Source organism: Heterodontus francisci, chromosome 31, assembly GCF_036365525.1.
Source record: "Heterodontus francisci isolate sHetFra1 chromosome 31, sHetFra1.hap1, whole genome shotgun sequence".
Lineage (NCBI taxonomy): Eukaryota > Metazoa > Chordata > Chondrichthyes > Heterodontiformes > Heterodontidae > Heterodontus > Heterodontus francisci.
Window position 1 is genome coordinate 38,540,927 of NC_090401.1, and position 15,750 is coordinate 38,556,676.

The 15,750-nt window shown below is 43.7% G+C and overlaps 1 protein-coding gene across 2 annotated transcripts in view; it reads left to right on the forward strand.

Moving 5' to 3' along the window:
• The window catches only part of ncmap (non-compact myelin associated protein), an 86,904-nt gene that overhangs the window by 59,186 nt on the left and 11,968 nt on the right, over positions 1 to 15,750 (forward strand). Inside the window, exon 1 of one of the 2 annotated variants that reach the window (XM_068010943.1) lies at positions 1,152 to 1,378. The exons of the other annotated variant lie outside the window; for it this stretch is intronic. The gene's annotated coding sequence lies outside the window, so the exon portion shown is untranslated. Of the gene's footprint in view, positions 1 to 1,151; positions 1,379 to 15,750 lie in introns of those variants that run through there. 2 annotated transcript variants of the gene reach the window in all.

Consider the following 15,750-nt stretch of genomic DNA (forward strand, 5'->3'; position numbering starts at 1 on the left):
ACTCCACCCCCCACCACCCCCACCGAGGCTTATGACCTTCCCCCACCCCACCCCCAAACCAGGCTCCGAGCCTCACCACCAGCACCAGCCCACCTAATCACTCCACTCCAGTTGATCATTCCCACAACCCCTGATCAACTCACTGTTTCTGGTGCAGACTTGACCTGTTGCTGTGGCCATCAGTGACCAGTTCTCTGCCCGACTGAAGGTCCAGCCATCAATCAGGCTGGGCCTCTGGGCGGGGAATCGATCACTGACGTCAGACGCACTGTGGAGTAAACTGCACAGCGTGTGGGGGAATCACGAATGATGGTTCCCCACGACTTTCTGATCAACTCACTTCCTGCGGGTCAGTAAAACTTCTGCCCTATGACCCCCATTTCTGGCCACGGGAAACAGCCTCTCAGCATCTACCTTGTCAGGCCCAATAAAAATTGTATACATTTCAATTAAATCACCTCTTGTTTTTCTAAACTCCAGAGAATATAGGCCCATTCTACTTGGGCTGGATTTTACCAAGCCCATGACATCGGGCCCTGTGGCAGAGGGGCCGGAAGATGGTTGCAGCAGAGGCCCACCACGGAGGTCGATGCTTGGAGGGCCCGGCCCAATCCTCCCGGCAACATCAAGACTCCCCGGCAGCCCCAGCCCGCCACTGGGCGACGGGACCTCAATTTCAATATTGAAATTAATGAGATGAATAAATTTAAATGAACTTACCTTCAATCTTCCAGGCCCGCTGCGATCCTCAGTGCGGCGGCCGGCACTCCTGCACCTTGAATTCCCTGTCTGGGGAAAGCAGGCGTGACACTGGGACACTGGTGCGGAGGGGGGAGGAGTTAAGATTTCCAGTGCGGGGGTGGGGGTAACAGGGTCACAGGATAACACGAAGGGGTAAACTTTAAACTTTGTGCAGTCTGTCGGGGTGGGGTGAAGGTCAGATCTAAAAGCTAAGTGTTTTTGGGGGAAGGACAAATAGTTAATGTAATTGTTATTGGGGTGTGGGAAAGGGCATTAGAATTTTATTTGATAGATTTTGTGGGGGGGGGTGTATCTTTAAAAATTTAAATATGCCGACAGGGCTGGCTGCCCTTTAAAAAGGGCAGCAGCACCTGCGCAGAGGCAGCTGACGCCATTGCTGGCATTGGACAGGCCGCCTCCTCCACGCGATTGCAGGGGGTGCGAGCTGCCCCGGCCATTTAAATGAGCCGCTACGTGGGAGATCAAAACAGTTCTAAGGCATGCGGCCCGCATCATTTTTGCGGCTCGTCGCCGAGAGCGACGGCGGGCTCTTAAAATCCAGCCCTTAATCTCCACATCGGACAATCCTCTCTTCAGCAAAATATATGGCAGCGAAATGTGATCTGTTTTCACAAAGGTACTCGGAAAGACTACAGCGGGGGGGAAAAATCGATTTGCTCAGGAACATAATTTGATATTATTACCTATGCACCTGAGTGATGAAAAAATTGGCATTTTAATAACTGAAGCTACATGCATTAAATAGGTCGAGTCAATTATTTTTCTGAATATTTCCGTGGTGGGCATGGAAGTATGTTAGCAGAACATCACTGTTTTTACACAAACCTCAATTGTAGGTTAAAGGTTATTTGAGAGGCTATACTTCCATTCACATAAACTCTCCCACGGCTCCAGGTGGTGAATGTGCCATCACTACTGCTGTTAGATCGGTGGCTAGTGCCTGATTCAGCCCTTTACTTGCTGCAGCGTATTCTAAATAGAAAACCAGGAAAATTTGGAGGACTTTAGCAACAGCAAGATTGTCCCTCTAGATGGCGAGCTTCAGGGTGTTCATTGCAAATCGTGCCATTGCAGGACATTCTGGGGCAGTTGATTTACCAACCAGAATATATAAACTTGCACTATGTAACCTCTCAAAACCTTTCACAATTTTTGCACGTTTCTATTAGATCTTTGTTTAACCTAGTGTGCCACTGTGACTACAGCTGTCATTTCTTAAGTCACCTCTGGACTTCTAGGTGGGAGAGTGAGCAGTACTTGGCCCTGCTCCTGTGGAATGTATCATATGTACAGGAGTCTGTCCTGGTAGTTGACATCATCTGCACGAATTCCAATTGCTCCTGCCTCCTATGCTCTGATAATGCTGGATACTAGTATTTGGTACAAATGGTGTGAGGTAAGTGGGGCCAACGGGAGTGTGCCAGATGGAATCTTAGCCTGGTGAAGACCTAAAAATAAATTTATATCCTTGAGAAATTGGTTCTCTAAAAGGGGCCGATTCTTTATGATGTTGAAAATATAGCTGAACCTAACAGGGGTTCTCCTACAAATAGCTATGCAGCACTACATACTCCAAACTCCTACATCCAGCAGGCACCTGTGATGTACTGATATTGGCATGATGTACCAGGAACTCTGGTGGGGTCAGAATCATATGTCACTAGTGGGACACAACTCTGGCACCGCCATACATGAAGGCAGTTGAGTGGGATTGCAAATATTTGGCTCCTCCATCTTTTATTAGTGATTTTCCAGCACATTGGCACCTATTACTTGTCAATGAATCACAAGCAGAATTACTCCAGGCTCATAAATGAACTGATTGGAAGTGTGAGAACTAAATGTAAAACAATGTATGTCATCTGATAGGCAGTTTGAGGATCATATTTTGGGTGATATATATAGATTAATGATAATACTCAGTAGTTATACCACTTAATGTCTTTAAGATGGAGCTGGTTCTGGTTAAATGACCAATGCTCATGTTGAAAAGTAGAACACTTTCTCATTTTCATGTCATATGGCCACATGCAGAGTATTGACCCACCCTTCGAAGGAAACTCCATAGTGAACATCTTCATTCCCAAGCCAGACATTCTTATAAACATTGAGTAAGATTGCCAATTTGGGCTGAATTGAGGGTACTTTTATGTTGTGAGCCTGTGCCCGCGAGAAACTTGGTTGAGTCTGCTCAGAGTGTTTTCATATAAGATTTTCTCAGCCAACAGAGTCAGAGAAAAAAGATTTTCATTCACCAGTTTAGGCTGGATTTGAATCCAGTTCCAGAAGTAAAAGAGTTGTAATTTAGATCAGATGACGATTGAAGATTATAATGAGATCAAACACTTTGTGGCACATAGTTCTGGTTTTGCTGGATCTGGAATGCCTTCTGTGGAATGTGATTCATCAAGATTGAACAATATAGATAATAAATAAAAACAGAAAATGTTGGAAATACTCACCAGGTCTGGCAGCACCTATGGAAAGAGAAACAGAGTTAACATTTAAGTCTAATTGCCTTTTGTAAGAACGTTTAATGTTAATATTAGGTTGATATCCTGATTACCTTCAGGGATTGGGTGGAACTTTTATTTCTTTGCCAGTTTTCCCTGTGGCTGTTTACTACCATATTTGGATTATGGAGAGTCCGTAATGTGCAGATTACAACAGTTTATATTTATATAGCACCTTTAAAGTCATAAAACATTCCAAGGCGCTTCACAGGAGCATTATAAAACAAAGTTTGACACCGAGCCACAAAAGGAGCTATTACTTCAGATGACCAAAAGCTTGGTCAAAGAGCTAGGTTTTAAGAAGTGTCTTAAAGGAGGAAAGGGAGGTGGAGAGGCAGAGAGTTTTAGGGAGGGTATTCCAAGGAGAGATGTAGTGGTTTTTGTCTAGGTTCATCCCAAGCAGCTCTTTAACACAGAAGTCTGTGCTCAACGGGCTGTTCCCAGGGACGCACACTGAGATAAACATCAACTGCTGCTGGAGGACTATCAATTCGGTGAAAGGCGCCCTTTGGTCTGCCCGAAATTTGCTGGTCTTCCAGCGCAAAGAGTTGTCCACGACCGAATGTTGCAGACTGGCACATTCCATGGTCCAGGGCTACGTGCTGAGGGACGCACTAAAGCTTGGGGCAGCCGCAGCAAAGGCTCAATGAGGAAAGACCACTGTGTAAGGTCCTCCACCAAGCTGTACTGAGGGGCTGGATCCATGGGAAACCCCTCGAACTGTATTGGGAAAATTTTCATTTGCTGTAAAATGTATATGGCATGAAAAATGAAATGGAAGGGTTGTGAGGCAACTCACTCCTGTATTGAAGGAAACTGACCTCCTTTGCACTGTTTGTATTTTTTTGACTTAGTGCTGTTTGGAACTGTTTTGTTGTGTATTTTTAACAGATTTTTATGAATAAAGTATATTATTGAAATAAAAAAAAATTCCAAAGCTTAGGGTTTCGGCAACTGGAGGCACGGCCACCAGTTGTAGAGTGATTAAAATCAGGGATGCACAAGAAGCCAGAATTAGAGGAGTGCAGATATCTTGGAGGGTTGTAGGGCTAGAGGAGATTACAGAGATAGGGAGGGGCAGTGCCCTGGAGGGATTTCAAAACGAGGATGAGAATTTTAAAATCAAGATGTTGCTTGACCGGAAGCCAGTGTCGGTCAGTGAGCACAGCAGTGATAGGGGAACGGGACTTGGTGTGAGTTAAGACATGGACAGCAGAGTTTTGGATAACATCAAGTTTACAGGAAGTAGAATGTGAGGGACCAGTCAGGAATTGGAATAGTCAAGTCTAGAGGTAACAAAGACACAAAGACACGAATGAGGGTTTCAGCAGCAAATGAGGTGAGACGGGGTGAAGTCAGACGATGTTATGGAGATGGAAATAGGCGGTCTTAGTAATAGCATGAATATGAGGTCGGAAGCTTACCTTGGGGGTCAAATGTGACACCAAGCTTACGAACAGATTGGCTTAATCTTAGACTGTTGCCAGGGTGAGGAATGGAGCTATGAGCAGGGATCAAAAACAATGGCTTCAGTCTTCCCAATATTTAATTGGAGGAAATTTCTGTTCATCCAGTACTGGATGTTGAATAAGTAGTCTGATAATTTATCAACAGTGGAGGAGTCAAGAGAAGTGGTGGTGAGGTAGAGCTGAGTGTTGTCAGCATACATGTGAAAACTAATGCTGTGCTTTTGGATGATGTCGCTGAGGGGCAGCATGTAGACGGGAAATAGAAGGGGGGGGGGCATGGATACATCCTTGGGGGACACTGGAGGTAACAGTGCAGGAGCAGGAAGAGAAGACTTTGCAGTGATTCTCTGGCTACAATAAGATAGATAAGAATGGAGAGCAGTCCCTCCAGCTGGGTGACAGTGGAGAGCCATTGGAGAAGGATGGTGTGGTCAACTGTGTAAAAGGCCGAGAAGGATGAGGAGGGAAAGTTTACCTTCATCACAGCCACACAGGATATCATTTGTGACTTTGATAAGAGCTGTTTCGGTACTATGGCGGAGTGGAAATCTGATTGGACGGATACAAACATGGAGTTCTGGGAAAGATGGGAACAGATTTGGGAGGTGACAACACGTTCAAGGAGTTGAGAGAGGAAAGGGAGGTTAGAGATGGGACGGTAGTTTCTATCAAATCACATTTTCTGAGTGAAGGGAACACAGATGCCAAAGGGCAGTTCTGCAGAATTTCCAACTTGCATCTCACTTTCCCACCCTAATACTCAGAAATAGAGCACACCCATGCAACTCATTATATGTAAATTAAAACTATAATGCCCTTTAGGTCTGTAGTAGGCAGGTGGTAGCAGTTCTGTACCTTCTTTATTTGTCTAGGGATGTGAGCATTGTTGACAAAGCTAGCATTTATTGCCCATCCCTAATTACACTTGAGAAGTTGGTGGTGAGCTGCCTTCCTGAACTGCTGCAGTTCTTCTGGTGTAGTTGCACCCACAGTGCTATTTGGAAGGGAGTTCCAGGATTTTGACCCAGTGACAGTAACGGAACGGCGATATAGTTCCAAGTCAGGAAGGTGAGCGACTTGGAGGGGAACTGGCAGGTGATGGTGTTCCCCTGCTTCTGCTGCCCTTGTCCTTCTAGGGGGTAAGGTTGAAGGTGCTGTTGAAGGAGCTTTGGCAGTTGCTGCAGTGCATCTTTTAGATGGTACACACTGCTGCCACTGTGTGCTGGTGATGGAGAGAATGAATTTTTATGTTGCTGGTTGGGGTGCTGATCAGGCAGGCTGCTTTTTCTTGGTCAGTATCGAGCTCCTTGAATGTTATTGGAGCTGCACTCATCCAGGCAAGTGGAAAGAATTCCATCACACTCCTGACTTGTGCCTTGTAGATGATGTTCAGGCTTTGGGATGTCAGGAGGTAAGTTACTTACTGCAGAATTCCCAGCCTTTGACCTGCTCTTGTAGCCACATTATTTATATGACTGGTTCAGTTCAGTTTCTGGTCCATAGTGACCCCAGGTTGCTGATGGTTGGGGATTCAGCGATGGTAATGCCGTTGAATGTCAAGGGGAGATGGTTGGCTTCTCTTTTGTTGGAGATGGTCATTGCCTGACAGTTGTGTGGCACAAATGTCACATGCCACTTAGCAGCCCAAGCCTGAATGTTGTCCAGGTCTGCTGCATATGGTACGGACTGCTTCAGTATCGGAAAACTAGCAAATGGTACTGAACATTGTGCAATCCTCAGCAAACATCCCCATTTGTGACAATATGATTGAGCAAAGGTCAATGATGAAGCAACTGAAGATGTTTGGGCCAAGGACACTGCCCTGAGGAACTCCTGCAGCGATGTCCAGGGGCTGGGATGATTGGCCTCCAACAACCACAACCATCTTCCTTTGTGCTAGGTAAGACTCCAACAGTGGAGAGGTTTCCCCTGATAATCATTGATTTCAATTTTGCTCGGGCTCCTTGATGTCACACTCAGTCAAATGCTGCCTTGCTGTCAAGGACAGTCACTCTCACCTCAACTCTGGAATTTACCTGTTTTGTCTATGTTTGGACCAAGGCTGTAATGAGGTCTGGAGCTGAATGGTGCTGACAGAACCCAAACTGAGCAGGTTGTCACTGAGTAAGTGCTGCTTGATAACCTGTCAACGACACCTTCCATCACTTTGCTGATGATTGAGGGTAGACTGATGGGGAGGTAATTGTCTGGGTTGGATTTCTCCTGCTTCTTGTGGACAGGACATACCTGGACAATTTTCCACATTGTCGAGTAGATGCCTGTCTTGTAGCTATATTGGAACAGCTTGGCTATGCGCGTGGCTAGTTCTGGAGCACAATTCGAGACATTACCTAATATGTCAAAGGACCAGGGTCAGAAAGGGGTATAAAGCCACAGCCAGGATTTTGGTCAAGACCCATAGCCTTTGCTGTATCCAGTACCTTCAGCCATTTCTTGATATCACATGGTGTGAACCACTTTGTCCGAAGACTGGCATCTATGATGGTGGGGACCTCAGGAGGAGACTGATATGGATCATCCACTCAGCACATTAGCTGAAGATTGTTGCAAATGCTTCAGCCTTGTATTTTGCACTGGCAAGCTGAGCTCCCCATCATTGAGGATGGGGATGTTTTTGGAGCCTTCTCCTCCAGTTAGTTGTTTAATTGTCCACCACCATTCATGACTGGATGTGGCAGGACAATCCATTGATTGTGGTATCGCTTAGCTCTGTCTATCGCCTGCTGCTTCCACTGTTTAGCATGCATATAGTCCAGTTTTGTAACTTCACCAGGTTGGAACCTCATTTTTATGTATGCCTGGTGCTGGCATGCTGTCCTACTCTCCCCAAGAACCAGGGTTGGTCCACTGGCTTGATGGTAATGGTAGCGTGAGCGATATGCTGTGCCATGAGGTTACAGATTGTGGTTGAAGACAGTTCTGCTGCTGATGGCCCACAGTGCCTCATCGATGCCCAGTTTTGCATTGCTAGATCTATTCTGAACCTATCCCATTTAGCACAGTGGTAGTACCATACAACACGATGGAGGGTGTTCTCCGTGTGAAGGCGGTTTGTCATCTCCACAATGACTGTGCAATGGTCACTCATATTAATACTTTCATGGACAGATGCATCTGTAACAGGCGGATTTGTTATGATGAGGTCAAGTAGGTTTTCCCTCTAGTTGGTTCTCTCACCACCTGTCGCAGGCCGTCTGGCAGATATGTCCTTCAGGAGTCTTGGTGATGGACATTGAAGTCACCCACCCACAGTACATTCTGTCCCCTTGCTACCTTCAGTGCTTCTCCTCATGGAGGAGCAGTGATTCATCAGCTGAGGGAGGGCGGTAGGTGGCAATCAGCATGAGGTTTCCTTGCCCATGTTTGACCTCATGTAAGTCAGTACATTTCATGGGGTCCGGAATCAATATTGAGGACTCCCAGGGCCATTCCTTCCAACTGTATACCACTGTGCCTCCATCTCTGGTGGGACAGGACATACCCGAGGAATGGTGATGGAGAAGTCTGGGACATTGCCTATAAATTATGATTCTGTGAGTATGACTATTTCAGGCTGTTGCTTGACTCATCTGTGGGACAGCTCTCCCACTTTTAGCACAAGTCCCCAGCTGTTAGTGAGGAAAACTTTACAGGGTCACTGGGCAGGGTGTGCCTTTGTCATCTCCAGTGCCTAGCTCGATGTCAGGTGGTAGGGTCAGTTTTGTTCTTATTTGACTTTTCTGTAACAGTTTGATCGAATTGAGTAGCTTGCTAGGTCATTTCATAGGGCAATTAAGAGTCAACCACATTACTGTGGGTCTGGAATAGCATGTAGGCCAGATGGGGTAAGGACTGCTGATTTTCTCCCTTGAAAGCCTTAGTGGAACTGATGGGTTTTTAATGACAATCCAGTAGTTTCAAGATTGTTATGAATCATTCTAGATTTATTAATTAATTGAATTTTAAATTCCCCCAGCTGCCATCGTGGGATTTGAACTCATGTCCTTGGAGCATTAGTCTAAGCCTCTGGATTATTAAGCCAGTAATATTACCACGATGCTACCATCCCCATTGTTCTGGATTAGTATTGTAGAAGCCCCTTTGTCCATCTAACCTTAGTGTGAGTCTTGAAGAAGAGAATGGCAAGGCAGATATGGTCTTGGCCAAAGCCAACCAAGACCATTGAGGAATAAATGGTCTGTGTGGCGTGAGTCTGTACCTTTAAAAGACTCAGGTTTCAACCACAGCAGACATATTGGTTGAAACTGTATGTCCCCAGGGTTTTCTTTTACATCATAAACCTTTTTCATGGCTGTCCTATATTTAGGCAGTGTTCTTTCTTTCTTTTGGGCCTCCTTATCTCGAGAGACAATGGATACGCGCCTGGAGGTGGTCAGTGTATAATTGTTTAAAGCATACTTGGTGAAATAAATAAATCGGATCAAAAGGTAATTAGAGGAAATAGTGATCAGTTCATGTAAATAAACCGAGAAATTGGTTATGTACTAAAGTAAAATTTGAGTCAGGCCCTACAAACTGATCCTAAGGTCTTATTTATATTTTCCAGTATGCAAAAACATGTTCAAAGCTGTTAGTGCAAGGCTTTTAATTCAGTAGTAAGTTCCATGAGATATAATTTATTCCTTCCCACCTTAAATTGTCACCAGCGTTATTTGGAATTTAAAAAAAATTATCTTCCTTCACTGGAAAGGAAGCAGCAATGCTAAGCTAAGCCAATCAATTGTCCAGCCCCACCTGGAGTGCTGTGTACAACTCTGATCAGCATATGGCTGAAAGATATTTTGGCACTGAAGAGAATGCAGCTGCTAGCAACTAAACTGATAGCTGGCATTAGACAGCTTAGTTACAGGATGAGACGTTGGGTTATTTGATCGAGCTTGGCTGTGATGCCTGTGATGTTGAATAGTCCTCCAGTGCTCTCTGTCTAGCCTCGCAAGTAAAGAAAGGTCACATGGGCCTGTCTTTCGAAAGGCTCCCTGTGCCCCTGCAACCAAAGCTTGCAACGTGAGAAGAAATCGTCAGGTGAAAGAGGGGAGGAAAATAAAGGGAAAAGATGATTTTTTCCTCTGAAAATCTTGATATTTAAGAGCTCGTGGTTAATTGATCAAGGAGAAGTGAAAAATGGTTGGAAGTGTAGAGCATTGATTTTCTGATAGAGCATCAGCTCAAGGCTAAGCTGCTTCATTTTTAATGAAGGTGTTGCACGCACTGTCTGGAGGCTGCAACTCTGCTTCCTGGATGGCACTGAGCCCACAAACATAAGGCATTTAAAATCTGATACAGATTTCAGCAACACAAAGTAAATCAGTGCTTTTGTTTTATTGCCAGAACTGTGTCGGAACATGAACTGTAGAATTAAATCAAGGGTGTGTCCTGGATCATATACATGCTATCTGGTGCAGTGACGAGCTAGTTACTCATTACTGTAGTGTTTGCCGGTTAAAATGTTCTGAAAGGTTTGGTGACACAATACAGGGACGCTTAGTTGGAACCCTTGTACATCATATATAAAGTTTTACAACCTATCTCTGCTCCATCCAATCCCAGCATTCTCAAATGCTGACAAAATAAATATTAAATAATCTGTAAGGGTATAATGTGAAAGATGTGTTTTTAGCTCTAAAAGTGAATGAACTGCTCTTTGTATACATTCACTTTTCTAAATTTTTCTCTGAACTTTTGATATACTTTTATTCATTTTTTGAAGCAGGTGTTTCCATGTAAAATTACTGCATTACTTTACTTGCTATTCAACAACAGATTAAACTGTATGATATGTGATGTAATTAACTCATTGTATCTGCTTTATAAGCACTTTTACTCTCTTGCTTTCTCATGCTCTCTTTCACACTCTTTCTCTTTTTGTATGCATGCATATATAAATAGATTCCCTGTGGTGTATTGGAGGGGATCTGCAAGAGGGCTATTGGTCTGTGAAAACGAGAATGGGGCATATTTTAACTGAAAGAAATTGTGAGGAAGCCTATGGGATTCTTGGCTTTATTAATACAGGTACAGAGTACAAATGCAAAGAGGTTATGCCAGAACTTTATAAAAGATTGGCTCAACCTCAGCTGCAGTTTGTGTTTAATTCTGGGCACCACACTTTTGGAAGGATGTAAAGATCTTCGGGAGGGTGCAGAAAAGATCTACTAGAATGGTACCAGGGATGAGGGACTTCAGTTATGTGGAGAGACTGGAGAAGCTAACAAAGCACTGGGATTTATTTCTAGGGGTATGGAATTCAAAGGTAGTGAAGTTATGTTAAACTTGAGTCAGATCCTGGTCAGGCTGCACTTAGAGTACTTTGTGCAGTCCAGTTCTCCATACTGTAAAAAGGTATAGAAGAACTGGAAAAAGTGTAAAAGAGATTTACAAGAATGGTACCATATTACAGCTATTGGTAAAGATTGAACCGGTTGGGGCTTTTATCTTTAGGAAAGAGAAGACTTAGAGGAGTCCTATTAATGGTCTTGATAACTATCAGCTGGTGGACAGGGTAGATGTAGAACATCTCCATTCATGAGAGAATTGAAAAAGGTCATATATACAAGGTAGTTACAGATAAATCCAATTGGGAAATACAGAAAAGTTTCTTTATTCACAGAGCAGTTAGAATGTGGAACTCACTACCACAGGAAATGGTGGAGGCAAATAGCTTGGATGCTTTCAAAAGGAAACTCGAGAAGTACATGAGAGAACAGGGAATAGAAAGATTGCGATGAAGTAGATGGAATGAAACTCATGTCCAGTATAAACACCAGCACAGACTAGTTGGTCCAAATGACCCATTTCTCTGCTGTATCTTCTATGTAAGCTGGGATTGTTTTCCTTAGAGCAGAGAAGGTTAAGAGGAGATTTGAAAGAGGTGTTCAAAATCATGAACAATTTTGGTGAAGAGAAACGGTTTCCTGTGGCAGAAGGATCAGTAACCAGGGGAAACAGATTGAAGGTGATTGGCAAAAGAACCAGAGACGACATAAGGAAACTTTTTTTTTAAATGCAGCAAGTTGTGATCTGAAGTGCACAGTCTGAAAAAGTAGTGGAAGCAGATTCAATAGTAACTTTGAAAAGGAAATTGGATAAGCACTTGAAGGGGAAAATATTACAGGGCTATGGGGAAAGAGCATGGGTGGGGCTAATTAGATAGCTCTACTAAAGAGCTGGCACAGGCATGATGGGTCAAATGGCCGCTTCCAGTATCATACATGAACTGCCTTGATACAGTTTTTTTTGTTTCTGATTTTTGTTTTCTTGGAAAATAAATATTCAGCATTTTTATTACCACTGCAGGCAAATTACATTCCCCTGCAAGTTCCTCTCCAAGCCACACACCATCCTGGCTTGGAACTGTATCGCCGTTCCTTCACTGTCACTGTGTCAAAATCCTGGAATTCCCTTCCTAACAGCACTGTTGGTGTAACTACACCCTAAGGACTGCAGCGGTTCAAGAAGACAGCTCGCCACCACATTCTCAAGGGAAATTAGGAATGGACAATAAATGCTGGCCTAGCCAGCAGCGCCATCACCCATGAAAGAATTTTTAAAAATTTATTCCCTCATATAATGTGTTTATAAATACATTATATTCTACATGTAATATTGTACACTTATTTAGGATGTGGATTTTTACAGTGAAAACCGAAAAATAAATAGGAGTTTCTTTCTTTGCCAACCACCTCTGTGAAAGTACTTAATGTTACAATTATTGACTTAAATAAACATTTAAATTCAGGACTTCTATTGAAAACCTCCCTCTAAACATGAATAAATATGCAGTCATTCCAAAACTTGGGACAGCTACAGTTTATGCTGAGACAAATGCAGCTGCTGCAATACATTGCAAAACAGAAAAGCCTGCTCGGAGCCATTTCTAAACTCTTGACATTTTTCCTTACTTTTATCTGCGTTCAGCTCTTATTGTAGTTGAAGGCCATCAGTTAATATACAGTGGACACACTTTGGCTTTCAAAGTTACCTCGCAAAAAGATGAAGAGTTGGTGCTATCACTAGTTCTGCTGTTTCATACACAAAAATAGAAACATTCCAGTTGCTCTAAAAAAAATTATTGTCCTTAGAAGCTCTAATTTTCCATCGGAGAGTTTGCAAGCAGCAACTCCAGGCAATCATAGAAATTTCTGGACATTGTATGCACAAGTGCATGGTGGGAACTGTACCCTACCAGCTTGAATATCTGCATCTAATGTTCATGGCTCTGGAACCTCCACGAGCCCCAGGCTCAAGCTTCGCACGTAGGCCTCGAATGGAAAATAATGACACAGAAAAAGCTGTTGCAAGGATAACTTTTTTTTTTAAATGTCATTACAATTTAACAAATCTTATTCCTGGTAGTAAGCGCATTGAGCGGAAAAACAAAGATCAACCAAAAGCGTTTCCAAAAATGATAAATGATATGATTTTGTTAATTTGTTTTTATTGGTATTTGCCGCTGGTTGCCCATTTTTGGTTATAAATTTTGAACTTCATGATTGGCAGTTTTTATTCCTGCTTTCTAATTGCTGATTTGTATGTTCTCATTTGTTGCTGTATATGAATGCAAAATTTGAGTCAATCAGCCGCAAGAAATTTGAATATACGAACATCTGGCTCCTGAACTTTGAAGCAGCAACTGTTCACTTAAGGACACAAAGCCTTGGAATTTAATTGGAGCTACTCCTGATTTGCCGTCGTTAACTTTGTTAGAAGTGCGTAAACGGGGTTTCCACCACACGTCCGGCAAAGTTGGGGGAGCAAACTCTGAGGAAATTCCTGCCCAAAGTAGAGTTGAAAAAAATTCTGAGGCCACTTTAGGGGTTAATAGTTGTTGAGGGAATTATTTACCTTGCGAAGCACTTGTAAACCTTTAGTTCAGAAGCAACCAGAACAGAATGGCTGCATTTCTTTCCTTTTTTAATACATTTGACATTTTAAGATTTATTAATATGCCAATATGGCCTATGGCAAAAATGAATTAATTTTGTCTATGATTGGATGTTGTTTGATGGTCACAGATGGAGGGTTGAAATTAGGTACAGTTAGCTGGCCCGCAAAAGTGGAGAAAAGTACACATGATGGTCTAATAGACCATAGGCCATTTCAAAGCCATTAATATTCTGATAGCTGTAGCCGAACCTTTGCATTATTCTGTCCAGCAGTGTCACTGACACCTATCTGGGCATGTCTTAATTTCCTGCGATCACAGGTTGTTCAAGGTGGTCAAAACAGCTGCTTCAGAAAGGAGTCAAGCCATTCCTGTTGGTGGTTGACCATCGAATCTAATTACGAGAATCTGGGCAATAAACCGAACTCTGTAGCGGCCACTGTTTGGGCACTATGAGTGACGTTTGGGGACCAAAATAACATCCAATGTGCACACTTCTGCTGTGAATCATACTGGATGCCATATTGGTGAAGGCGTTAGCGTGCAGTGAGATGGAAGTATGCAAAGCAGGCAGATTTGAAGCTAGCGCTGCTGTTTTGGAGCTCAACGCTTCAGCCAATGCCCTCACTTAGCTTTGCACGGCTGAACACTTGTTAAGCAGCAGGAGGGAACCCCACCAGGTCTATTTAAAGGGACCATGATTATCTACAGGTTATTTGCTGGTTGATCTCTTCTGGCTGTTGGTACAATTCTACAAGCATTTGGTGCTTTCTATAATTGTTCCAAATTGCAAACGTCTGCAGGGAGTGGTGTGACAGGTGCTGAAGGACACTGCCTTTTCATCATGCATATAGGTCTCTTGATCCCCTGTGGCTATCTACCTCCTCCACCAGGCCTCCAGTGCAGCATCAGAAAACCTTGGAGCTGACTTTTTCCTTCTTCCCTGTTTTCCCAGGTCAGAGTCACTTCCTGCACGACTGCCAGCACCGGCTCCAGCCACAATGAACCTCCCTTTTCAGAGGCGCAGGCTAGCTTTAAGCAGTGCAGGAAGTTACGATTTGGGTCCCCTGCTGATGTGTGCAGCCAGTGAGCAATGTGGGTGGCACTGACTGCATGCAGCAATCATCTAATGAGCAGGCATCATACCAATTTCATTATGTCTGCTCATTAAAATGATTGCTGTGTGCAGCCATTGGGGGTGGGTTAATTGCGCATCGCGATCCCCACACTCGTTTTTGGGGACCATCCAATTTAGCCCCCTTACAATTTTGAAATTTTTTTCCTGGGAATTTGGGACTATTTCTTGGGCTGACCTGCATGAAGACTGCAGTTAGTATGAAGCCAATAGAGATAAGAGGTGGTCAGTGACTCTGTGATGATGTGCAGTCACATAAGACATATAAGAATCATGGGAGTCAGTTTCACCTTCACCCCGTGGACTGTAAACTAATGAAGAGTTTGTTCAGCTGTTATAGAAGTCACCTTAGTTTCATGCCACTGAATCGGATACAAACTGTTGTGGGTCTAATATTTGGATGTAAAACGTTTTAGGAGCAGGATTTTCCAGGAATTGAGTCAGCTAATAATTAGCACAACGTTCGTTTAAGGTCCCTGTGCCAGAAAAGATAGTCCTTATTACAACAAATGATGTATTGTATGATTCAGTCTACTAGCAATGTAACAGGGTGAAACCTCTATGGACAGAGATGCTATATTTCGCCTTTTGTTCAGCGTTTCCAAACTATCCTGTCCCTAAGTGGAAATTGTGCATGCTTGGATGTGGTTGGAATTATTGGTCAGGGTGCATGTTGGCCAGGATGCCTGATTCTTTTGCCAAGATTTTACTGACCCCTGGGAGGCATGGGGTCAGTAAAATCATGGGGAGCCCTGTCAGGTTGGCTTCCCAATGCGTTCCCGCTGCCGGGGCAGGACTGGATGCAGAGAGGCTGAATACCGTAATTAAAGCCCAACTAAAGGTCATTTTACACTGCCGTAGGCATTTTGTTGACACCGGGGTGAACACCCCCTCCCCCCCAGCCCCCCGCTTTGTGGGGAGGCCGCCAGCTAAATGGAGGCTGCCACCCTGCAGCAGTCTGGGAGGCCA